This window comes from Macaca mulatta, chromosome 1, assembly GCF_049350105.2.
Source record: "Macaca mulatta isolate MMU2019108-1 chromosome 1, T2T-MMU8v2.0, whole genome shotgun sequence".
NCBI lineage: Eukaryota > Metazoa > Chordata > Mammalia > Primates > Cercopithecidae > Macaca > Macaca mulatta.
In genome coordinates, this window is record NC_133406.1 from 36,568,907 (window position 1) to 36,594,634 (window position 25,728).

The following is a 25,728-nucleotide window of genomic DNA, read 5'->3' on the forward strand; positions in this document are numbered from 1 at the left end:
TAAAAAAAGCAAAAGGCTTGATAAGCTACATACCCATCTCAAGGTATGAATTACAGTATTTTTGAAAGTTTATTTACAAGATTTAAGCCTGGCACAATGGTGCACATCTGTAATTTCAGCTCCTTGGGAGGCTCAGGCAGGAGGATCACTTGAGCTCAGGAGTTCAAGACTAGCCTGGATAACAGTGAGACCCTGCCTCAAAAGAAAAGAAAAAAAAAAAAAAGGAAAAACAGATTTAAAAACTAAATGATATCATGCATTAATATGTTTGATAAATACTGAGTACCTGGCCAGGTGTGGTGGCTCACACCTGTAATCCTGGCACTTTGGGAGACCAAGGGGGGAAAATCTCCGGAGTTTATGACCAGCCTGGGAAACATAGTGAGACCTCACCTCTACAAAAAATGAACAAAATTAGCTAGGCGTGGTGGTGCGTGCCTGTGGTCCAAACTACTTCAGAGGCTGAGGCAGGAGGACTTCTTGAGCCTGGGAGGTCAAGGCTGCAGTTAGCTGAGACTGTGCTAATGTACTCCAGCCTGTATGACAGAGCGAGACCCTCTCTCAATAAAGAAATAACGAGTACTTATCAGGTGCCATACTGAGGTAACATGCTGCTGTGGTTTGAATATGTTCCCCAAAGCTTATATGTTAGAAACTTCATCCTCAATGCAACAGGGTTGGGAGATGGGGCCTAATGGGAGGTGTTTAGGACATGAGGGTTCTACCCTCATAAATGGATTAATGGCAGTATAAAATAGCTTGAGGCTGAGAGTTCTACCCCTCGTGCTCTCTTTCTCCCTCTCTTTGCCCTTCCACCAGGTGATGTCTCCTGCCATGATGCAGCAAGACAGATGCCAGCCCCTTGATCTTGGACCTCCCAGCCTCCAGAACTCTGAGAAATGAACTTCTGTTCATTATAAATTACCCAGTCTCAGGTATTCTGTTATAACAACACAAAATAGACTAACACACATGCTGAATGAGTCAGTATTTCCAAAGTGTGTTCCATAAAAGTAGGCTAAATAGATGTCACAAGTGTTCCACAGTCAAATAACTAATTGGAAAATGCTGAATGTAACAAGTCCAACAATAAAGAAATGGCTAACTTATAAAAGCCATTAATACATTCACATTCCTAGAAACCATCCAAAAGATAGCTAGAGGCAGGGCGTGGTGGCTCACACCTGTAATCCTAGCACTTTGGGAGGCCAAGGCAGGCAGATCACCTGAGGTCAGGAGCTCAAGACCAGCCAGACCAATATGGTGAAATCCCTTCTCTACTAAAAATACAAAAAAATTAGCCGGGCATGGTGATGTATGTCTGTAATCGCAGCTACCTGGGAGGCTGAGGCAGGAGAATTGCTTGAACCCAGGAGGGAGAGGTTGCAGTGAGCCGAGATCATGCCACTGCATTCCAGCCTGAGCAACAGAGAGAGACTCTGTCTAAAAAAAAAACCCAAAAGATAGCTAGAGCATGTAACATATCTCAGATTTCTTTTCTCACAGATATTCTTTTCACTAAGCATCTCAGAAAACTAGTATTATAGGGAATGGACTCTTGAGATAAGAACTGAGAGAAAAAAGAAAGGTTTAAATACAGCTATATGTCAAGCGCTTCATATACATCATTTAAGTTTATCTAATTCTTATAATAATCCTATCAAGTAATTAACTTGTCTGAGATCACAAGGTGAATTATAGCAGAACCTGCATTTAAAACCTAGCCAACAGTCTGTCTCTGAAGTCCTGCAATATTGTCTTTTTAATAAGAAAAAAATATCAAAGAGAGTCCTATGGGATGGGGTGGAAAGGAAAGAAAATAAGAAAAGCAATGGTAACAAGAAACATTACTGTTGGTGCAAAGCCCAAGCAAAAATGAGTTGAGGCTCTAAGAAAACAACCCATTAAAAAACCAGAAGAGAACTTGAACAGACATTTCAACAAAAAGCTTATACAAATAGCAAATAAGCACATGAAAAGATGTTCAACAGCCATTAAGAAAATACAAATTAAAACTACAATGAGACACCACTATATGCCTATTGGAATGGCTAAGACAGAAAATACTGACATCAAGTGCTGACAAGCAAGCAGACCAACTGGAACTCTTATATGTTGCTGAGGGGAATACAAAATGGTGTAGCCACCCTGGAAAGCAGTTGGGCAGTTTGTTATAAAGTCAAACACTTACCATATGACCTGGCAAACCCATTTTTGAGTATTTACACTGGAGAAATGGAAACTTAAGTTCACACAAAAACCTGAACACAAATGTTTATGGCAGCTCTATTGAAAATTGTCTCAAACTGGGCCAGGCGCAGTGGCTAACATCTGTTAACTCCAACACTCTGGGAGGCTGAGGCGGGTGGATCACTTGGGGTCAGGAGTTCGAGACCAGCCTGGCCAACATGGTGAAACCCTGTCTCTACTAAAAATACAAAAATTAGCTGGGCATTGTGGCAGGCACCTGTAATCCCAGTGACTTGAGAGGCTGAGGCAGGAGAATCGCTTGAACCCAGGAGGCAGAGGTTGCAGTGAGCTGTGATTGCGCCACTGCACTCCAGTCTGGATGACAAAGTGAGACTCTGTCTCAAAAAACAAAAAAAGAAAAGAAAATTATCCCAAACTGGAAACAACTTAAATGCCCTTCAATGAATGAAGGGATAAACAAAGTGTGGTACATCCATACTATGGAATACCACTCAACAATACAAAGGAATGAAGTATTGATAGACACAAGTTGGATGAATCTCAAAGGCATTATGCTGAGTCTCCCACAGAAGCCAATCTCAAAAGGTCTCATACTATATGATTCGAGCTATATGACACTGCTGAAAGACAAAACTCCAGTGATGGAGAACACATCGGTGGCTGCCAAGGATTAAATGGGGGGTAATATGTGACTACAGAGGGAATGCGTGAGACAGTCTTTTGGGGTGACGAAACTGTTCCGCTATTTGTGGGGTTATACAAATTTTACATGTGTTAAAATTCATAGAACCATACAATAAACCAACAAAATCCATTTTACTGTGTGATTATTTTTTACATTAAGAGAAAAAAAGCAGAAAATGTGTTGAAGCACATTTTCATGCCAGTTATATGTAAATAATAAAGTCATGTCATGAATGTCATTATCACAGGACACTAAATTGCAATAATAACTACATATGAGAATTTTGCAGCTTCCCTTGAATTTTAAATTTCCACACTTATTTTAGATATAATTACCTTCTGTTCAGAATTGTAACAAAAGTTTAGGTGAAAGGTCCTTCCTAAACACATAAAATACGTGGAATTCGGCATTCCAAGATCTTCACATCTTCAGAAAAACACCATTGCCTATGTTATTTAGGCAAAAGATAATGAAATATCTAAGGGATGAAAGGAATGTGCCAATCCTCTTTCCCTAATGGAATTCCCAAAGTCAATGTTGCTAGCACCTGGTACAGTGACTTCAAGTTCAGAGCTGACATTCCTGAGGAGGGACTTGCAAATAAAACTAGATCATTCCTAAAGATCTACAATACAATCCTTTGTAACCCAAGCAGTCAGCTGTTTCCCTGAGACTATGGAAGCATGCAACAACTGCTTACTCATACACTATAGTTTCTGGGCATGAAATATATACGAATGTATCTGTGTAGAGTAGTCTCCCCCTGCTCTCATGAGATACATTCCAAGATCCCCAGTGGATTCCTGAAACGTTGGATAGGACCAAACCCTATATATACTATGCTTTTTTCCTACATAAATAAGCCTATGATAAAGTTTAATTCATAAATTAGGTAAGGCAAGAGATTAACAATAAAATAGAATAAATATAATAATTACCATTTATATTGTAGAAGTTAGGTGAATGTGATCTATGTCTCGAATGTATCTTGCACTGTACTCACCCTTCTTCCAGTGATGATGTGAGATGATAAAATAGCTACATGATGAGATGAGGTGTAGACATTACGACACAGCATGTAAAAGTTATAAATGCGTAACTATCAATAATAATTTATCAATATATTAATTATTCAAATATTTAGTGAACATCCACCGTGTGCCAACTACTGTAACAAGAACCAGGTATATACCAGCAAACTGGAAGGATAAGATCTGTGTCTCCATGTACCATCTCCAGTTTAAAGGCACCAGCAAGTCATTTTTATATCAACCATTTGAAGCAGGTAAAGTGAATGAGGAAGAAGGCATTCCAGGTAAAGGGTGACTGACGACAACAAAACTCCATAATACGTTTTGGAAATTAAAGAAAAAACTAGTACAGCCCCAGATTTTCCATTTGTTTTTTGTGCTGAGGGTATGTGTACATGAAATGATATGCTAAGAATATGAAAGTAGGAGAGGTAAGCAAGGACCAGATCTCAGACAGCCTTGAATGTCACACTACGAAGTTCAGATTTATTTTGTTGGCAATGAGAAGCCATTAACATAACAGTAGCAATTTACAAGAGTGCTTCTTCTGGATAAATACATACTTTTACTTTTCTGGATCATGGGGGAGGGGACAGTTATGCCAGGGAAATACAAAAACACACACAATACACACTAGATCATTGAGATAATAGCTAAATCATGATTTTCTACCTCAGTATATAATCCCAGCCGGATACAAGACTTTTTTTTTTCCCCCAGACTGAGTTTCGCTCTTGTTGCACAGGCTGGAGTGTAGTGGTGTGACCTCGACTCACTGCAACCTCTGCCTCCTGGGTTCAAGCGATTCTCCTGCCTCCGCCTCCCAAGTAGCTGGGATTACAGGCACGTGCTACCATGCCCAGCTAATTTTTTGTATTTATAGTAGAGCCGGGGTTTTACCATGTTGGCCAGATTAGTCTTGAACTCCTGACCTCAGGTGATCTGCCCACCTCGGCCTCCCTAAGTGCTGGGGTTACAGGCGTGAGCCAGCACACCTGGCCCAGATTCAAGACTTTTAAACGTAAGACCTGACACTAGAAAACTACTAGAAGAAAACATAGGAAAAATGCTTCAGGACATTGATCTAGGCAAAGATTTTATAGCTAAGACCTCAAAAACACAGACAGCAAAAACAAAAATAGACAAATGGAGCTACATTAAGCCAAAAAGCTTCTGCACAGCAAAGGGAACAATCAACAGAGTTAAGCGACAACCTGTTGAATGGGAGAAAATATTTGCAAACTATTCATCTTACAAGGAACTAATACCCAAAATATACAAAGAATTCAACTCAATACTTAAAAACAAAAACAAAACAAAACAAAAAACTCATTAAAAAAGTGAAAAAGGACATGGATAGACATTTCTCAAATAGCTAACAGGTATACGAAAAAATGCTCTTGGCAGGGCGCGATGGCTCACGTCTGTAATTCCAGCACTTTGGGAGGCCAAAGCAGGTGGATCACGAGGTCAGGAGTTCGAGACCAGCCTGACTAACTTGGTGAAATCCGTCTCTACTAAATACAAAAATGAGCCGGGCATCGTGGTGCCTGCCTGTAATCCCAGCTACTCTGGAGGCTGAGGCAGAAGAATCGCTTAAACCTGGAAGGTGGAGGTTGCAGTGAGCCAAAATCGAGCCACTGCACTCCAGCCTGGGTGACAGAATGAGACTTCATCTCAAAAAAAAAAAGAAGAAAGAGAAAAAGAAAAAATGTCCTATATCACTAACCATCAGGAAAACGCAAATCAAAACCACAATGAAATATTACATTACCCCACTTGGAATGGCTGCTATTAGAAAGACAAAAAATAACAGATGCTGGTAAGAATGTAGAGAAAAGGGAACTCTCATATGCTGTTGGCGGGAATGTAAATTAGTATAGCTACTACGAAAAACAGTTGGAGATTTCTCGAAAAATTAAAAACAGAACTACCATACGTTCCTGCAATCCCACTACTAGGTATTAATCCAAAGGAAAAGAAATTCGTATATCAAAAGACTACCTGCATTCACATGTTTGTTTCAGCATTATACATAACAGGAAAGATATGGAATTAACCTAAGTGTCTATAAATCAACGAATGGATAGAGAAAATATGGTGTACATACCACATATGTACAAGGGAAATCTATTTGGTCATAAAAAAAGAATGAAATCATGTCATCTGCAGCAACATGGATGGAACTGAGGGTCATTATGTTAAGTGAAATAAGCCAGGCACAAAAAGACAAATACCACATGTTCTCACTTTTATGTGAGGGTTGATCTCACGGAGCGAGAATATAAAATTGTAGATGGCTGTAAAGAGTGGGAGGTGGGAATGAAGACAGATTAGTTAATGGGTATAAACTTACTGTAAGAAGGTTAAAAGTTCTAATGTTCAATAACAGAGTGGAGTGACTACAGTTACCAACAACATATTTCACATTTCTAGGTAGCTAAAAGAGAGGATATGAAATGTTCCCAACATATAGAAATGATAAATACCTAAGGTGAGGGACACCCCAAATACTCTGATTTAATCATTACTCATTCTATGCATGTAATAATCACATATACCCAAGAAATGTAAAAATATGTAACAATTAAACATTTTTTTAAAAACAGAAATAAATACAGGCCGGGCACCGAGATGGGCAGATCACTTGAGGCCAGGAGTTCGAGATCAGACTGGCCAACATGGCGAAACTCAGTCTCTACCAAAAAATACAAAACTCTGAGGGGTGTGGTGGCAGGCACCTGTAATTCCAGCTACTCGGGAGACTGACGCAGGAGAAACTTTAACCCGGGAGGCAGAGGTTGCATTGAGCCGAGATTGTGCCACTGCACTCCAGCATGGGTGACAGAGCAAGACTCCATCTCAAAAACAAACAAACAAACAACAACAACAACGACAACAAAATTAAAAGAGAAATACAAATCCAAATGAAAACAGGGATAAGTTACAACTTTCAGCTGTTAAAGAAGAGCTTGTTCATGTATATTTTTAAATGGATAATGGTAAGTAACAAATTCCTGCAATATCAGGTTCCTGGATACAGTTAAAATAATGCTGAAGTAGTTTCATTTTAAAATGTCATTACAACTGTACCACAGTTTCCACAGGGACCCCTAGCAGATACCAAAATCCACAGATCTTTAAGTTCTTTATATAAAATAGCATGGTATTTGCACACAACCTATGCACATCTTCTGGTATACTTTTAATCATCTCTAGATTACTGATAATATCTAATACAATGTAGATTCTACATAAATAGTTGTTATACTGTATTTGTTATTTTTTTCCTGTTTACTTTTTATTGTTTTTTTCCCTCAAATATTCTCAATCTGTGCTTGGTTGAATCCAACCAAGATGCAGAACCTGGACATGTGAAGGACTGACTGTATTTATAACACACAAAAAATGATAGAATTAGCACTTTTTAAAAGTTGTAGTGAAAAAGGTTTTAGATGTCACCCAAAGCTCTTAGATGCTCTTGCAAAGCACGTGCAACAGAGAAGATAGCTATTTTCTTTCTTTTTGTGTACTGTTCTATGAATTTTAATACGTGTACAGATTTATGGACTCACCACCTGCTTATACAGGACACAGAGTAGATACATGTCCCTCGTGCTATCTCTTTAGAGTCACATCCTCTTCCCACATACATAGCTTTCAGAAGCTCTTTTAGGAAGTATGTGAACAAAAAAGTATGAAGAACACCACTATATGACACTAACTAGCGTGACTTCGTAGTCCAATTTCTAAGGCTTTAAATTTTCAATGAAATTCTAGTTCATTTAGTAATATCAATAATGCCAAAAATATTCGATAAGCAACTCACAGTGCCTTGCAGTCAAGACTTGCATTTCTCCACAATATTCACAGAGAATGATATAGTCTAATTTCATCTGGATACTACCTGCATCTTTAGACAGAAATGGTTAGTAATATTGGAGAGTATTAAAAAGACCCCAGATTTAGAATTTTCTCCCATTTTCTGCTTGCCTAATTCTTTCAGAGAGTTGAGATTTAGAAATGAAAATCATAAAATAGAAATGAAATGTCAGTGTAACACAAACAGGAGTAAACCCTTTTGCCCAAAAATGGGGTTTTACTAGTCTTTCACCAGGCTTACCACCACTATGGGAAACAGTAACAGTTAAGACTAGGAGACATTAAACAGGTATGAGAAACATAAGTGGGGAAAGTCAAATACAGGAAATAAGCTGAGGTAGTTCTTGTTGAATTATTTAAGAACAACATTTTAACTCTATCCAACTCTACAGAAAAGCCTATGTCTTTATCCATTTTCGCTGCAATAACATCATGCCACAGATTGGGTAATTTTTAAAGAATATAGGGCTGACACAATGGCTCATGCTTGTAATCCCAATACTTTGGGAGGCTGAGTTGAGGCCAGGAGTTTAAGACCAGCCTGAACAACAAAAAAGTGAGATCTCATCTCTACAAAACATTAAAAATTTGGCTGGGCACAGTAACCTGTGCCTATAGTCCCATCTACTCAGGAGGCTGAGGTGGGAGGAGATTGAGTCCAGGATTTTAAGGCTGCAGTGAGCTATCATCACCACACTGCACACCAGCCTGGGTGACAGAGAGATTCTGTCTCAAAAAATAACCAAAAAAAAAAAAAAAAAAACCCACGCTTATTTGGCTCACAGTTCTAGAGACTAGGAGTCCAAGGGCATAGCACCAACATCTGGTGAAGGTCAACCCATGGCAGGAGGCATCTTATGGTAAGAAAGCATACTCAACAGTACTCACACTTTTATTTGGAGCCAACTCCCAAAATAACTAACCCACTCCCCCATAACGAGATTAATCCATTCATGAGGGCTCCACCCTCATGACCTAATAACCTCTTAAAGATCCCACCTCCCACTACTTTTTCAATAGCAATTAAGTTTCCAACACGCAAGCTTTGGGGGACATAATCAAACCATGGCAGTCTGGTAACAAAGAAAGATTAGTTTAGTCATTGTGACCAAACATTAAAGAATGCTTTTTTTTTTTTAGTCACAGTCTTACTCTGTCACCCAGGCTGGAGTGCAGTGGCACAATCTAGGCTCACTGTAACCTCCACCTCCCGTGTTAAAGCGATTCTCCCGCCTCAGCCTCCCGAGTAGCTCGGATTACAGGCCCGTATCACCATGCCCGGCTAATTTTTGTATTTGTATTTATTTACTTATTTAGAGATGGAGTCTCACTCTGTCACCCACGCTGGAGTGCAGTGGCACAATCTCAGGTCACTGCAACCTCCATCTCCAGGGTTCAAGCAATTCTCCTGCTTCAGCCTCCTGAGTAGCTGGGATTACAGGCGCCCACCACCACGCCCAGCTAATTTTTGTATTTTTAGTAGGAGAGGGTTTCACCATGTTGGCCAGTCTGGTCTCAAACTCCTGACCTCAGGCGATCTGCCCGCATCAGCCTCCCAAAATGCTGGGATTACAGGCATGAGCCACCGCACCTGGCCTAATTTTTGTATTTTCAGTAGAGACAGGGTTTCACCATGTTGGCCAGGCTACTCTCAAACTCCTGAGCAAAGTGTTGGGATCACAGGCGTGAGCCACCTTGTCTGGCAATAATACCTTTCTTAAAAAAAAAAATAATAATCCCCAACATAGTTGTATATGAGAATAACAATTAAGTGAAAAGTGGGAACTTAAATAATTTGTATTAGCATAATTAATAAAAACAGAAATCCTCATTCACTGAAAAAACTCTGAGCAACTATTCTAACCAGGAGGCTGAAGTTCTGATACAACTGGTGATTGTCTCTATAACTACTGGCCGTCTGTGCAAAATCACACTGATGATTTCCCTAACCTATTAATAACAATATGCCACATTTTATACCCCACTTATAGCAGGATGTTACTGTTAGCTAGATACTAATCGGAATACAAAACCAAAAGATACAGAGACAACTCTCAAGGAGCTTAATATCTGCATTAGAGATTTTGCTAGAAGAAGTTGATTTTACACTGCTATGAAATATAGTATGTAATTATGCTACATGTAGGTATAAAGAAATATAAATAAAATTCTGTGAGGAACTCTGTGAAACCTCAAAGAATGACTTTCTTTTAAAGAGACAGGGTCTCACTGTCACCCAGGCTTCAGTGCAGTAGCACCATCACAGCTCAGGTTGGAGTACAGTGGCACGATCATGGCTTACTGCAGCCTCAAACTCCGAGGCTTGAGCAATCCTCCCAACCCAGCCTCCCAAGTAGTTGGGACTATAGGCACTTGCCACCATGCCCAGCTAATTATTTTGTTTTTTTTGTAGAGATGGGGTCTCACTCTGTTGTCCAAACCCTTTGCCTTAAGCAATCTCCCGCCTTGGCCTTCCACTGCTGGGATTACAGACATGAGCCACCACAACTAGCCTGACTTTTCATGTCCATGTTTTCATGTATCCAGGAAACTCTTGCCTAATTTATTTCTTCATTTTTGAAAAAGAATAAAATCATTGATGGGAGAAAAAAACTCAAACCTAACCACCATTTAACCACTGGTCAAAGATGTTTCTTCTTCATTAGAATATTTCCCCAAGAACAAAAGGGGAAAAAAATCCCAATATATACCACAAATAAATACATTTGTCCTTACTGAAGGTAGTCACAGAGCTAGAGCCCAAAATAATTCCACGTAAAGTACAAAGCAAATACATTTACTTTAAAAATCTTAAATAACAGATTATCAGCATTTTCAAACACCAAAGACTAGAATTAAAAGTTGGTAATATGCTACACTTCAAGAAAAGGAAATTCCTTAATTAGGTCTTGCCCTAGGGAAGATTATAAAGTAGGCCTTGATTGGCAGGCACCCTCCTTTACTGATCTCTTGCTGAATTTGTCCTACTATCTATTAACCCTTCATGATACCTCTACCACTCTCTGTATATACACATACGCAAATGTATATGTGTATGCACATTGTCCTAAATCTTTTTCAATCTAAAGACTGAAGTGACTTTATCTTTGATTGCTGAGTGGTAACAGGAGAAAGAGAATGAATTCAATTTATTTTACCTACATAGGAGCTAAAGGTTGAGGGTGTTCATTCATCCAGGGCAAGGTCTGTACTCTAGAGCTTTAGAATTTAAAGATAATCTGATAAATAACTTGTACTAAGATGTTAATGCACAAAAAATGGTTGTTAATCTCCCTGACCATAGAAATATTTATATCTTAATAGGATACAGAGTTAAAAATAAAAGCAACTTCCCCAAAAAAGAGAATTTTAGGCATTAACAAGTAGGCAAAGAGACACTGCTGGTATTCCTCAAATTATGCAAGAAAGCCTATTCTATCCCTCTTATAAATACATATGGTCTAAAAGTGGCAAATCTCTTCTGAAGATACTAAATTAACAGGGTTAGACAAATGTCCACCCAGAATATTATGTGGTACTTTGCACTGTAAAATATGGATTCAGTAAGCCCTATCTGAATATGTATAAACTATTAAAAATCATAAGTTCGGCCAGGCACAGTGGCTCACGCTTGTAATCCCAGCACTTTGAGAGGCCGAGGCGGATGGATCACTTGAGGCCAGGAGTTCGAGACTAGCCTGGCCAACATGGCGAAACACTGTCTTTACTAAAAATACAAAAATTAGCTGCGCTTGGTGGCGGGTGCCTGTAGTCCTAGCTACTCGGGAGGCTGAGGCAGGAGAATCGCTGGAACCTGGGAGGCAGAGGTTGTAGTGAGCGGAGATCGTGGCATTACACTCCAGCCGGGGCGACAAGAGTGAAACTCGGCCTCAAAACAAAAACAAAAACAAAAACCGTAAGTTAACAGAAAAGTCTTCATTCCACATACATTCTTCCAAAACTATCAAGAAGTATTTTGAAAGTATGTTTTAGGAAATAGCTCATACAATTAGAATAACTTAGTCACAAACATTAAAGTTAGAAAGGCTGTGATTTTATTTTATTTATTTATTTTTTTGAGACTCCACTGTCACCAGGTTGGAGTGCACTAACTGCAACCTCCGTCTCTCTGGCTCAAGCAATTCTCCTGCCTCAGCCTCTCCAGTAGCTGGGATTACAGGCATGCGCCACCACACCCAGCTAACTTTCGTATTTTTGGTAGAGAGGGGGTTTCACTGTGTTGGCCACGATGGTCTAGATCTCCTGACCTCATGATCCGCCCACCTTGGCCTCCCAAAGTGCTGGGATTACAGGCGTGAGCCAACATGCCCAGCCAGAAAGGCTTTTGATAGCTTTTTAGAGTAACAATTTACTTTGCTCCAAACAATACCAAGCTAATTATTTTAGGCAGAGAATCTACAGACCAAAAGAGAATTAAGATAATGGATCAATTCCATTGGACATATTATTAAGTATTATAACAATTATTAAATGTATCATTGTGATGTATAGATCTTACCTGGATATTAATTTAAAAAGCTAAAAAAGAATGAGATTTGAACACTGACTGGATGTGACTATATGAAAACAAAACATAAAAATTTTTTAAAGGAATAATTACAATGCCACCTACCCTCTCAAGAAAACCCTGAAGTATGATATTGTCACTTGCAAGAAAAAGAAAATGGCTTCTGGCCAGGTGCAGTGGCTCACGCCTGTAATCCCAGCACTTCGGGAGGCCGAGGTGGGAGGATCATGAGGTCAGGAAATCGAGACCATCCTGGCCCGTGTAGTCCCAGCTACTCAGGAGACTGAGTCAGGAGAATCACTTGAACCCAGGAGTGAGAGGCTGCAATGAGCCGAGATCATGTCACTGCACTCCAGCCTGGGCAAAAGAGCAAAAAAAAAAAAGAAAAAAAAAGAAAAGAAAAAAAAGAAAAGAAAAAAGAAAGAAAAGAAAAGAAAATGGTTTCAAATACATTGGTAAGGCTGGGGCGCGGTGGCTCACGCCTGTAATCCCAGCACTTTGGGAGGCCGAGGCAGGCAGATCACCTGAGATCCAGAGTTCGAGACTAGCCTGACCAACATGGAAAAACCCCGTCTCTACTAAAAATACAAAAAATTAGCCAGGCATGGTGGCACATGCCTGTAATCCCAGCTACGTGGGAGCCTAATACTTTGAAATATATATATGTGTGTGTATACACACATGTATACACATATGTATATATATATGTATATACATATGAATGACTATTACTTCATATTACTTCAGCCCTGGCACAGTCTTAAAACCTTCTACAACTTTTTTATACTCCTCAAATTTTCTATTGGGGCTGAGCACAGTGGCTTATGCCTATAATCCCAGCCCTTTGGGAGGTTGAGGCGGGTGGATCACTTGAGGTCAGGAGTTTGAGACCTCAAAGTGGTGGCGCACACCTGTAATCCCAGGTACTCAGAAGGTTGAGGCAGGAGAATCACTTGAACTTGGGAAGTGGAGGTTGTAGTGAGGCCAGATCGTGCCACTGTACTCCAGCCTGGGCGACGGAGTAGAGACTCTGTCTCAAAAAAAAAAAAAAAAAATCTATTGGTTCTAAGCAAAAAGGACAAAGTAGAGAAATATAAAAGGGTGCCTATCCCCTGACCTTTTAGTACCTTTCCCCCATGGAGTTTTTCATTTTTAAAAAAATATATTTTAAAATACAGACTAGGTCTTGCTATGTTGCCCAGGCTGATCCTGAACTCCTGGCCTCAAGCAATCCTTTTGCTTCACCCTCCCAAAAGTACTAGGATTACAAGCATGAGCCACCATGTCCAGCTGAAATTTCTTAGAGCACTTTTTATTTCAAAAACAGGAGAAAAGATATGAGTTAGTTATGTTTTTAGCAGAACTAGGTAAGGTACCAAACATAGCCACAAGAGCACTAAGATGTCAATGACAGAGAGAGAAAATAAAGAGAGGCAAGATGTTAGACCAGGCTGATAGCTGTTCAGCCAGCAACTTTACCCTTTTCCCTGGTCCCCTTGAATGGGTCCTCTGTTCCCTGCCCTGCCCAGGACAGAAAAGCCACCACCAGTCACTTGGAACTAGCAGAGACCAGACTTCCACTGCCAAGAATGTTTCACAATAATAAAAGCTTAGTTAACATCTGAAGGCTTAATTAGAATATTACAACAGACAAGTCTGAGTTACCTAAATGAAATAAATGAGCTACTTTCGGGGTAGGATAGTGGGGGAACCACTCTCCTTAAATGGATGTCCTTAAGGGAGAAAATATCTAGCTCTTAATTTTAGTCTCTTAGCAGACAGATATCCTAGGGAGGTTTTACTACTGTCTGGCATGCCACTGTCTTGTAAGTCTAATAAATGAGAATGTGAGCTCATGCCCTAGGCGGTGAGTCTAAAGGCTGATGAAAGGGAATGATGAAGCAAATTAACAAAGGAGACTGCATGCTAGACAAGTAGACACATTCTTTTTTTTTTTTTTTTTTTTTGAGACAGAGTCTCACTTTGTCACCAAGGCTGGAGTGCAGTGGCACAATCTCGACTCACTACAACCTCTATCTCCTGGGCTCAAGCGATTCTCCTGCCTCAGCCTCCCAAGTAACTGGGATTACAGGTGTGAGCCAACACGCCCAGCTAATTTTTGTATTTTTAGTAGAGACAGGGTTTCACCATGTTGGCCAGGCTAGTCTCTCAACTCCTGACCTCAAGTGACCCGCCTGCCTTGGCCCCCCAAAGCGCTGGGATTACAGGTGTGAGCCACCACACCTGGCCAAGTAGACACATTCTTGCCACAGTCTCTACAGTCACAAGTTCATTAGTTGGGGGGCAGGGGGGATGGTTAATGGGTACAGAAAAATAGAATAAGATCTAGTATTTGATAGCACAACAGGGTGACTCTAGTTAATAATTTAATCATATATTTTGAAATAACTAAAAGAGTATAACTGGATTGTTTGCGACACAAAGAATAAATGCCTGAGGTGATAGATACCCTACTTTCCCAATGTTTAATAGGATACCCTATTACACACTGTATTCCTGTATCAAAATATCCTCTATACCCTATAAATATATACACCGATTATGTACCCACAAAAATTTTTTTTAAAAAGTTTCTAAGAAATTGATCAAAATCAATCACTCCTTTTAAAATATATGTATGAAAGGTTGTTATAAAGTTCTATTTAAGATTATCTCACCTTGGGAGCTGAAGGCAAATATCTGGCATATTCAAGTGCTATTCAAGAAAACAAAAATAATAAGGCTTTTATTAGCAGCAGTCACTATTTGTTTTTACTGCTGTTACATATTCTTTTTTTTCTTTTCCTTCAGACAGATTCTCATTCTGTCACCCAGGCTGGAGTACAGTGGTGTGATCTTGGCTCACTGCAACCTCCGCCTCCCAGGTTCAAGCAATTCTCCTGCCTCAGCCTCCCAAGTAGCTGGGACTACAGGTGCTTGCCACCATGCCTGGCTAATTTTTGTATTTTTAGTAGAGATGGGGTTTCACCATGTTGGTCTGGCTGGTCTCGAACTCCTGACCTCAGGTGATCCGCCCACCTCGGCCTCCCAAAGTGCTGGGATTACAGGCGTGAGCCAACATGCACAGATGAGAGTCGTTACATTTTCTTATCCTAAGATAACTATAAACAGGTATACTTTTTAAGAAATAAAACTTTGCTTTTGATGTCTAATACTTAAGAGAGTGAATGAATCAATAGAAGAGGAAGATTTAACACCCTAGCCTAGGAGAGATGAGCAAGTGAGTTGTAGGTTCCTATTTCTGACAAGGAGAACAGGGATTAAAAACAATATGAGAAATAAACAAAAAACAAGCCAACAAACACTATCAGACCACTGAACCCTAGTTGCAAGCCAGGCTTCTACACTAAGCATCCTGATTATTCCAAAGATGCCCCGAGATTCAACCCAGCCCTTCTGGCCTCTGCCAAAGAGGCACAGAAACAGCCAAGACAAGTTCCAAGAATAGTCGTGGCATACCATCCCCCTTCAACTACAGTCATCCTCAGGGAGACTGTTTCTGGGAGCATCTTGCCCTGGGACTAAGAGCAGAATTCAGAAGGGCAGTCAGTTGTTACTACTATTTCCTTCCTTATCCAACAAAACTTCAAGAAACAGTAGATTAAGGAACCTGGGATTTAACTGCAATTAATTCATTTAATTGGGGGTGGTAAAACAGTTACCTCTTTTGTAAATCTAGCATTTTAGGGACTATCTGGGAAACCACAGGCGCCAAAATCAACTTTTAAAATACTTAAGAATAAAAAGTGGACAGTCCTTTTCTGCAAAGTTAGAGAGACTACGTATTAAGAGGTTATGAAACCAGTATAAAAGTAGCTTTCTGGTTGGAGAATAAGAACTTTCTCATACCTCAGTCATCAGTAATCAAGGGAAAAACTGCTATTAAAACTTCTTTTCCTTAATGAATTATGGTCCATTTGGGCATGATAGACTTCTAATAGAATACCCACAATATGGGATCCAAGACTCTGGTCTCCCTACTCATTGTATGTGTAAAACATTCTGCTATGTATTTAAGGTGCTATGTAAATATGCCTACACTAATATTTCTGCAGGGATATAATTACATAAAATGGAATACACAAATTTTGGTAATAAAAGGTTCAAATTCCAACATGCCAAAATTCTACTGAAAGTAACAACTATATTAAAGCTTGTACTGGCCAGATGCAGCAGCTCATGCCTGTAATCCCAGCACTTTGGGAGGCTGAGGCGTGTAGATCACTTGAGATAAGGAGTTCCAGACCAGCCTGGCCAACACGGTGAAACCCTGTCTGTACTAAAAATACAACAATTAGCTGGGTGTGGTAGCATGCACCTGCAGTCTCAGCTACTTGAGAGGCTAAGGTAAGAGGATTCCTTGCTTCAACCTGGGAGGTGGAGGTTGCAGTGAGCCGAGATCCCGCCACTGCATTTCAGACTGGGTGACAGAGAAAGATTGTGCCTCAAAAAAAAAAAAAATTGTTTGTGTAAGAAATCTTTAGAGTACGCACATTCATGCTCCAAAAATCCAAGGCATTTTTAGTAAGCTTATAGTGTCCTTGTTCACTGTTTCAACTAAATGACCTTATAACTAAAATTAGGAACACAGAGAATAAAAACTTAAGGCAAAACAAAGATCTGGACTTTAAAAAGTAAGAACACAGGGCGGGCATGGTGGCTCCTGCCTGTAATCCCAGCACTTTGGGAGGCCAAGGCAGGTGGATCACTTGAGGCCAGGAGTTTCGAGACAAGCCTGGCCAACATGGTAAAACTCCGTCTCTACTAAAAATACAAACATTAGCTGGGTGTGGTGGGTGGGGTGGGGCGGGGGCGGCACGTGCCTGTAATCCCAGCTACTCAGGAGGCTGAAGTAGAAGAATTGCTTGAACCGGGAGGTGGAGGTTGCAGTGAGCTGAGGAGCCACGATCACGCCACTGCACTCCAGCCTGGGTGACAGAGCAAGATGTTGTCTCAAGAAAGAGAAGAATATCTAAAATAAAGCCGCCTTATAGGAACAAATAATGTTAATACCCACTGACTAAATCACTAAATCTGAGGAATACCCAGATTACATAACTTTTGACGTCAGAGTATAAAAGAAAAGGAGCATTGATAAAACAGTGGAAATTAGGAAACACGACTACATTAACCATAGTTACATCCTAAGTAGGAATACAATTTAATGAGTCACCAGTTTAAAATGTGCAAAACTCAGACCTAGAAGGGTAAGGCTTATATAATGTTGTCCAATTATTTAAAGTGCTCAGATAATTCCTCCACATGAGGATTAACTCTGCAATTCTAAGCTTCCTACCCAACGTCCCAATCCCATAATAGGCAATCACATTATACTAATTATGACCATCATGATTTATACTCATTGGAATACTGACTATTTCACAAGTCAAGTGTCTAAGCAATTTGGACCTTGAAAAGGCAAGAAAATAAAATTTAAAAGCCAGGGATATTCAATATATAACATTATATAATGTAAATATTAGGAACCAAGAGCAACAGCTATCTTATCTATTTTTTTGTAATAGAAAGTACCTAGGAAGAACAGGCCCAGAATCAGGGGTTACTAAGATAAGTAAGACATGGTCCCTGGCCCTCAAGAACCTCATGTACTAATATGGGAAAAACAAAAAAGTAAATCAGCTATTATAATACAGAGATACGGCCTGAATGTTTCTAGTATCATATAGCAAGAGTGTCTACTAGTATAGACAAAAGCAGAGAAGGCCTCTTGAAAGAGGATTCTTGGCCTGAGTCTTAAAGGAAACTCAAGAACTAGCCATTGAATAAAAGCAGGTTAGCATATAAAATAGTACAACTGTGATATGTATTAATACTATATTCATTCATTCAAGAAATATTTCTTGGCTGGGCATAGTGGCTTATGCTTGTAATCCCAGGACTTTGGGAGGCCAAAGCAGGAGGATGGCTTGAGGTCAGGGGTTCAAGACCAGCCTGCACAACATGGTGAAACCTTGTCTCTCCTAAAGATACAAAAATAAAAATAAAAATTAGCCAGGTGTGGTGGCACACGCCTGTAGTCCCAGCTACCTGGGAGGCTGAGGTGGGAGGATCACTTGAGCCTACGGAGGTGGAGGTTGAGGCTGCAGTGAGCCATGCACTCCAGCCTGGGTACTGCACTCCAGCCTGGGTGACAGAGCGAGACCCTGTCTCAAAAAAAAAAAAAAAAAAAAAAAAAAAAAGGAAATACTTCTGGACCAACTACTGTATGCCAGAGACAGGCCATATTTACAGGCCCACCTGTACTTTAGCATGGCTACAGCCTCAGGAGCATGTATGAGATTGGGAATGCATCAAATTATGAAAGCCTTGGATGCTCTGTTAAGGAGTTTGGACCTCACTCTAAAGATGGTAAGAAATCAATAAAAGCTAGTAAGCAAGGAAGCAAGAAGATCAGAGTTGTATACTCCCTGACTCAGGCTTTCTTATACATTCCCTCTGAGGAGCTGCCATGAAGGCTCCAGAGGAGAGGAAGGAGCTGATATGCCCCATGTTTCACAGATACTGCATGAGACTCTGCTGCTAAGGCCTACCACCTCTCTACCCCCATGTTCTATCATCAGACTTCACTAGTGGAATAAAAAGGTCCAGTACCAGTAGTAGGTAGGAAACAGAAAAGTAACAGAGAAGAAAGAGAGTTCCTGTGGTCAAGGTGCATAAGGGTCACCACCAGGGAACTATTCATACTTTAAACAGAATATTATACCAACAAAATAATACTAGAGGATATTAAAACATCTGATAACAAAGTAAATTTTATGTTGTGTGTATTTTATCACAATTTAAAATAATTTTTTAAAAGAAAAAAACTGTCTGAAATTTAGGTGAAACATTTTTCTATTCTGTCATTTAAATGATAAAGATCAGTTCAGAGTATATTTAATAATAATTCCCCCATTCTTCCTTCACATTTAAAGAATTCTTCCAAGTCCGCCCCCTACCACAAAGCTAAATGTGCAAAAATGCAAAAAGTGTGATAATTATTTCATTGGGGGAGAGAAGAGAATCATGTCCCAAATGGACAACATCCAATAACCAACTATCCTTGAGACTTGCAATGGTGCAAACTGCCACCAAAAAGAATGCACGTGGATTTGGACACATTCTAACAGTACAGCTGTCTGTCCAGGCATGCTGCTGAAAGAACAGTACATTCCTCTTTGTTCCATCCTCCACCCATCTTAAGCCCCATTATGAAAGGCAGTCTAAACAAAACTGTCATATTTAAGCCTCTAATACATGTGTGTTTTCAATAAGATCAGCTAGGTAAAAATAGTGGCAGTAAACCCCTCCAACACTGCCCTAAGATTAAGAGTCTGAAGATTTCTGAAGAGGAAAATAATTTTGGAAATGTATATTTGTCAAAAGTTTTGACTTGAGATTGCAATCTAGGTGTAAAGATAGGGAAATAAGTTACTAACTTTCAGAAAACTGATACAGTATGGTAGAGGAGTGAGCACTGAGAATCAGAGTAATGGGGTCTGAGTCCTAAATAGCTAACCTATCAGCAGCTTTGTGACCTTGGGAAAACTGCCCAACCTCTCTGAGCTTCAGTTTTCTCATCTATGAAACAAGATTAATGATGCTTACACCATCTATATCATGGTGTTGCTGTGAAAAGCAAAGAGCTAAATGTAACCCTAAATCAGCACACTCAAATGTAACCCTAAATCAGCACACTCTAATGCACCCACTCAATAATCTCAATTTCATGCAACTCTTTTTGAATACCGTTTTATATTTCCAGCTCATCCTTTCTAATACATAAATTAATATAATCTTGCGACCCCACCAGATCTCCCATCTACTGACCACTATCTTTGAACTATCTTTTCTTAATTTTTATTTTATTTTTATTTTTGAGACAGAGTCTCACTCTGTCGCCCGGGTTGGAATGCAACGGCGTGATCTCGGCTCACTGCAACTTCTGCCTCCCGGGTTCAAGCAATTCTCCTGCCTCAACCTCCCAAGTAGCTGGGACTATAGGCATGTGCCACCATGCCCGGCTAATTTTTATTTTTTATTTTTTTATTCTTTTGTATTTTTAGTAGAGATGAGGTTTCACTATGTTGACCAGGATGGTCTTGATCTCCTGACCTTGTGATCCGCCTGCCTCAGCCTCCCAAAGTCCTGTGATTACAGGCGTAAGCCACCGCACCTGGCCTATCTTCAAACCATCTTTTCACTGTTCCTCATCCTGTGAAGTCCTCTCCTCTCCTTACCAGCTTAAGTTCCATGGTCCATCATTACAATCACTTGCTCCTCTATCACTTGGACATACTCACTTTGCAGAACCACAAGCCAGGTAAATTCAACTATTCTCCTACTCCTAAAGTGAAGGTGGCTGGAGAAAAAAAGCACAAAACCAAGCTGACTGGCCTCACTTTTAACTCAGAACCTTTAGCCTCAAATGAGCCCTTAACACTGCCTGGTGATCATACTATATTTCTCTAGTCCATTCGCTTTCCCACTTTTCTAGACAATTATATGCTCTCCTCTCTTTTCAAACTCCTAATAGCTTCCTTTCTTACTAAGCCAATGACCTGGCTTAGAAAATTAAAGTAATCAGAGAGGATCTTCCAGGGTATTTGACTTTCTGTTTCTGAGCTGTTTCACTTAAGATAATGGCTTCCAGTTCCACCCATGTTGCCAAAACAGACGTGATTTCATTCATTTTTATAGCTGAATAGTATTCCACTGTATACAGATATTACATTTTCTTTATCCGTTTATCCTTTGATAGACATTCATAAACCTTTTAATCTTAATTGCCTGCTTTATGGTTGTGTTTATTGTTTTATTATTTTGATTTAACATTTTGCATATTTAAATTTATTTAGGAGAGTTAAGTATGCAGTGTTAGTGGAAACTTTTTTGGTTAACAGCTTATAGACTTATTAATTTTAACAAGAACACCAGTTTGGCTTTGTAGGATATCTGATTTATGGAATATATTAGGATATTAGGAATATTTTAGGATATCAGTTTTTTTTTTTTTTTTTTGAGGTACAGAAAACTGGAAGTGGACTGTCATAGTATTGCTGGTAAGAATCACTGGGGCTCTTGATTTAACAAATAACTAAGTTTTTTTTTTTTTTTTTTTTGAGACAGTGTCTCACTCTGTCACCCAGGCCAGAGTGCAGTGGCAAGATCACGACTAACTGCAGCCTCGATCTCCTGGGCTCAAATGATCTCCTACTCAGCCTCCCAAATAGAGAACTGCATGTTCTCACAAGTGGAAGCTAAATAATGTGTACACATGGACATAACGTGTAGAATAGGACACTGGAGACTCAGAGGGTGGGGCGGGAGGTGAGGGATGAGAAATTACTTAATGTGTATGACTTATATTATTCAGGTGATGGTCCCACTAAAAGCCCAGACTTCACCACGACGTAACAAAACTGTACTTGTACCACTTAAATTTATAACAACCACAAAAACATTAGAAAGTTTAAATAAATATGTATCCCTAGAAAGTACAGGTTGATTTTCACTTAAAGGAAGACAGTCACAAGGCTGTTAACCTTCTCAACAAGAAGAGTGCATCTTTCTATGTATGCATAAAGCACTCACCTCAGGTCAATTAATCACAAAGCAACAATCTAACAAAAAAAGATAATTCCTGTCTTTGTTCATGTAAAACTGAAATGATAAAAAAAAAAAAAAAAAGTAGGCCGGGCGCGGTGGCTCAAGCCTGTAATCCCAGCACTTTGGGAGGCCGAGACAGGCGGATCACGAGGTCAGGAGATCGAGACCGTCCTGGCTAACACGGTGAAACCCCGTCTCTACTAAAAAATACAAAAAACTAGCTGGGCGAGGTGGCGGGCGCCTGTAGTCCCAGCTACACGGGAGGCTGAGGCAGGAGAACGGCGTAAACCTGGGAGGCGGAGCTTGCAGTGAGCTGAGATCCGGCCACTGCACTCCAGCCCGGACGACAGAGCAAGACTCCGTCTCAAAAAAAAAAAAAAAAAAAAAAAAGTATAATACAAACGTAAGTTAAAACGTAGAGCACTAAACCAGAAGCCAGAAGACCAAAGTTCTGGTCTTTTCTCTGCCATAACTAGATATGGGAATTTTACTGTGTTTCCATTTCTTCATCTGTAAAATTAGGGAGCAGGGGAAAAGATCACTCTAAAATTATTTCAGAGTTTTCTGAGCTTCCTCCTGACGAGCAAGGAGACTTGTGGTCTGATTCTCGAACTTTCCTAGCAGCATGGCCCCTAAATGCCAGTCTCCACTCCCGCCTCAAAAGAAGAAACCAAGACCATCTCCTGTTCTGAGACTGGAAGAGACATCATCAGCCTCTCTAGACTTGCCAAAGAAGAGAAAAAGAACAGCAGGAAGCAACTGAACATACTGATGAAGTACAAAATGAAATAAACAGGCTTAATGAACTGAGGGAGGAGATTTTGAAAGCAGAACGGAAAATAAACTCTGTCAACCATTTTTTTCAGAAGAGGTGAGAATTTATCGCCAAAATTCCAAGTTTTGGGGTTATAACGTTTGTCAACCATCCTCAAGTGTCTGCGCTGCTTAGGGAGAAGGACGAAGAGGGACTGCATTATCTGACCAAAGCTGAAGTGACAGAATTTGAAGATACTAAGTCAGGTTACAGAATAGACTTTTAGTTTGATGAAAATCCTTCCTTTGAAAATAAAGTTCTCTTTATTTCTTCTGAAATAATTTCTTCTGAATGAGAAGTGGTATTCCATCTTCAAAGTCCACTGAAATCAAATGGAATCTGGAAAGGATGTGATGAAACATTCAAGTCAAACACAGAATAAAGCCAGCAGGAAGAGGCAGCATGAGGCACCAGAGAGCTTCTTCACCTGGTTTACTGACCATTCTGATGTGGGTGCTGATGAGTTAGGAAAGGTAATCAAAGATGACATTTGTCCCATCCCACTACAGTACTACTTGGTTCCCGATATGGACGATGAACGAGGAGGAGGAGAGGAGAAGGAGAAGAGGAAGAGGAGGAGAAGGAGGAGGAGGAGGAGGAGGATTAGAAGATACTGAGGAAGGGGATGAGGAAGAAGATGATGATGATGATGAAGGGGAGGAATGATAGTAGGATGAAGGAGAAGATGACTAATAGAACATTGATGGATTCAACCTTCCTTTTTAAAATTTTCTCCAGTCCCTGGGAGCAAGTTGCAGTCTTTATTTTTTTGCCCCTCTTGGGGCTCACTTGCCCTGCTCTTGAGGTCTCTTTTCTCTACACCATGGTTCTCAACTTATTTGGGGGGTAAATACTTTGAGCAGAATATTATGGGATAAGAGTCTCTACCCCTTTCTGTTCCAAATTCATTTTTATCCCTTCCTGTCTGAACAAAAACTGTATGGAATCACCACCACCGAGCTCTGTTGGAAAAAAGAAAAACCTGCTCCCTTCACTCTTCTGGAACCTGGAGGGTGCTAGGCCCCTGTGTGGTAGTGCACAGAATTCTAGTTCCTTTCCTCCTTTTTCTGTATACTGGACTCAGAGAGTACACTGTGTCTCTATGTGAATATGGACAGTTAGCATTTACCAATATGCATCTGTCTACTTTCTCTTATTTAAAAAGGGGAAAGAAAACTCTAAAAACTGGGGTTAGAGAAGGTCAGCAAAGGGTGGATTTGAGATGGTTGGGTGGGTTAAGCGGGCATTTTGACAACATGGCTTCTCTTTTGGCATGTTAAATTGAGATGTCTGACACACATCCTTGCAGTTTAAGGTAATACTTTTAAAATAAATTCTCTCCTAATGATGACTTGAGCCCTGCCACTCAATGGAAGAATCAGCAAAACCTGTAGTATCTTATTTGGAATTGACATTCTCTATTGTAATTTTCATCCTGTTTATTTTAAAAATTTTTCTTCTTGTTTCACTGGAAAGATGATGCTCAGTTTTAAAAGTTAAAAGTGTACAAGTTGCTTTGTATAAGTTGCTTTGCTATAAAACTAAATGTGTTCACAATGGAAAAAACTTTTCAGCTCAAACATCTTATGATTCCATGACCCAAAGTGAGGTATGTCATATTACATTTTCTTATTTTAAATAGAAATTAAAAGTACATAAGTTTGAGTTAAAGGTAGCATTATATTGTTTTTAACTAAAAGAGGTAGCTGTACATACATTATTTTATTAGCAATAATAAAAACTCATGAAGAGATATAATGAGAATTTAATAATAAGAATATACAATGCTTTCCCTGGATAAAGTTACTTCTGTAATACTATTTTTTTAATTTAAAAAATTACCTTCTAAACCATTAACTTGAAATACTTAATAGCTACTTTTATAAGTCCTATTTTAGGAAGCCTAGACAAGCAAACCAAATTAATAGAAATTGAGAGTAGAGAAAATTAGCAATGGGCCAGGTGCAGTAGCTCACACCTGTAATCCCAGTACTTTGGGAGCCCCAGGTGGGGAGATCACTTAAGGCCAGGAGTTTGAGACCAGCCCGGACAACATGATGAAACCCTGTCTCTACTAAAAATACAAAAAAATTAGCTGGGTACGGTGGGGCATGTCTATAATCCCAGCTACTCAGGAGGCTGAGGCAGGAGAATTGCTTGAACCTGGGAGGCAGAAGTTACAGTGAGGCGAGATCGCACCACTGCACTCCAGCCTGGGTGACAGAGGGAGACTCTGTCTTAAAAAAAATAAAATAAAAAAATCAGCAATGCCCTCTTCTGGGCTACAACTACTTAATGAATAATATATACAAGCCTTGGAACTTATTTCACAATTCTTTTTGAGCATGTGTGCATGGGTTTACCAGCCATTTCAACTTCTTTTTTGTTTTTTTGTTTTTTTGAGACGGAGTTTCACTCTTGTTGCCCAGGTGGGAGTGCAATGGCATGATCTTGGCTCACTGAAATCTCCGCTTCCTGAGTTCAAGCGACTCTCCTGCCTCAGCCTCCCAAGTAGCTGGGATTACAGGTGCCCACCACCATGCCTAGCTAATTTTTTTTTGTATTTTTAGTAGAGACGGGGTTTCACCATGTTGCTCAGGCTGGTCTCAAATTCCTGACCTCAGATGATCCACCCGCCTCAGCCTCCCAAAGTGTTGGGATTAAAGGGGTGAGCCACCACGCCTGGCCTCAACTTCTTTCTTAAACCTGACTGGATCCAGCAAATATTTATTTAAAGTATTGTCAATATGGCGGGCTTTCCCTTTAACTTTCATTTCCCATTTCTCTTCTGCTTCCAATACTATTTATTTATTTATTTACAGAGTCTCATTCTGTCACCCAGACTGGAGTGCAGTGGCGCAACCTAGGCTCACTGCAACCTCCGCCTGCCAGGTTCAAGCAATTATTGGGCCTCAGCCTCCCAAGCAGCTGGCACCACAGGTGCATG

General features: G+C 40.0%; 1 protein-coding gene and 1 pseudogene across 5 annotated transcripts in view; one reads left to right on the top strand and one right to left on the bottom strand.

The window, feature by feature from the left end:
• The window catches only part of ABL2 (ABL proto-oncogene 2, non-receptor tyrosine kinase), a 119,871-nt gene that overhangs the window by 52,975 nt on the left and 41,168 nt on the right, over positions 1-25,728 (bottom strand). The window lies entirely within an intron of this gene.
• On the top strand, positions 22,593-24,735 carry LOC144340552 (protein SET-like; annotated as a pseudogene). The gene has a single exon (XR_013416798.1). The product of XR_013416798.1 is annotated as a protein SET-like (transcript).